We start from the raw sequence: 1723 nt of genomic DNA on the forward strand, positions 1-1723 counted from the left end.
TGTTCATTCGCCTATCTTTTTTTATATATATCGAAGATGAAAGGAAAGCCGAAGCCTTTTCTTGGAAATTTTGGGAACATCCTCTACTCTAGCCTAGATTTTATCCTAGCTGTAATTGTTCAAGATTTGTGATAGCGAGATTGGGTTCGAAGTGACAATTGGTCGCCGAATGTAGCCACGGTCACGGGATGGACGTTTTGCCTAACGGAGGTCTGGAGTGGTTGTATGGGTTTTCCGAGAAATGTGGTAGTGGCGGCATGCGGCCTCGGGAGCGGGCCTAGCCACGTGTGATGTTGCCTCGGAGGTGCCGATACAACGGGACATACATTGCATTAATAATCAAACTCGAGGTAGAAACTGCCTAGCAACGGTGTTTGGAACTTTCTCGATGTTTCTAACGAGTATGTATCAAACTTCAGGCAGAAACTGCCTAGCAACGGCGTTTGGAACTTTCTCGATGCTTCCAAACGAGTATAGAAAGCAAATGCAATCGTACAGCGAGAAAAATCTCCACGAGGCTGGCATTCGTGCGATTGTCTTGGAGAGTAACACATCGAGCATTTTCAACAATCGTATTTTTGCGTCTAAGATTAGTCTACGCTTAGTAAAGAGTTATTCCGTTGACCGTGGATTCGTTTAAACACAAAAACGTTGTTAATAGCATTCATTAAACTTATTATTCGTAAATCATACTATTCATTAAACTTACTATTCGTTAAATAAGTTTAATGAATAGTGCTAGTCTAATGAATAAGTCTAATGAATAGTTTAATGAATGCGCTATTAATAAAGGAACTTGTTTGGATTCAGAAGATGGATACACCTATTGGCAGCCACATCCACTATTCCTATGTAAGTTCGACGAATATGACGTCTTGCACGAAGGAATCGCCACAAAAATTCAAGAAATAAAAACCAATAGCAACCCGACGCTACCGGGTTTTGCCTTTACGACTCAAGAAATAACCTTTGTGCTAACCAAGACTGGAGAACAGCCTTTGTGCGGATACACCCTGTTATCCACAGAACACCCCAAGCTCTTTTTCCTAGAAACGACTAAAGGAAATACATTTATACCCAAACGTAAAACAGCAGTCAAAAATTTGGATATATTCGCATACGTTAACTCAAAATTCATTTACGTAGAAAAACTGTCAGAAGACAAATAACGGCACTCTATCAGGATATATCGACACTAAGATGCATCTCGGAAAAGAAAATAATAGAGAATGCATTAAGTCTAGCAACTATATTACCTGATGAATTTGCGTATGCAATAACCAAAACTCCAGGACACATGGCTTTGGTCGCAGGAGAAGCAGTACACATAGTTAAATGCATTCCAGTTCAAGTGAAAGTAGCCAACGCCCTGGCCGCGCTGAGTGCATTCGTTCCCGTTAGATCACGAAAGTTAAGCAGCGCCGGGCACGGATAGTACTTGGATGGGTGATCGCCTGGGATTCCGTGTGGCGTTGGCAGAGCGCGCTGGGCCCGCCGCGCCCCCCATGCGGTGGTTAATACGGATGCCAGCGCGAAGGTTCGTTTCTCAGAGGAGATTCCTGATCAAGTGTTGGAGGCTTTCCTACGCCACCATTCCTCTGATCAAGGGGGGGTACTTGTCCTGAAGTACTCTCATGGTGTTTAGATAGGTTTCGTGAAATGTATCCTGATGTTCCGTGTGTAGATTTTGACTTTACTTGGTAACAGTGCCTTATTTATTCAT

General features: G+C 42.9%; 1 pseudogene; it reads left to right on the forward strand.

Moving 5' to 3' along the window:
• The first annotated feature begins 1360 nt into the window (after positions 1–1360).
• On the forward strand, positions 1361–1478 carry LOC126877186 (5S ribosomal RNA; annotated as a pseudogene).
• Positions 1479–1723: the final 245 nt, after the last annotated feature.

Source organism: Bombus huntii, unplaced genomic scaffold (genome assembly GCF_024542735.1).
Source record: "Bombus huntii isolate Logan2020A unplaced genomic scaffold, iyBomHunt1.1 ctg00000130.1, whole genome shotgun sequence".
Taxonomy (NCBI): Eukaryota; Metazoa; Arthropoda; class Insecta; order Hymenoptera; family Apidae; genus Bombus; species Bombus huntii.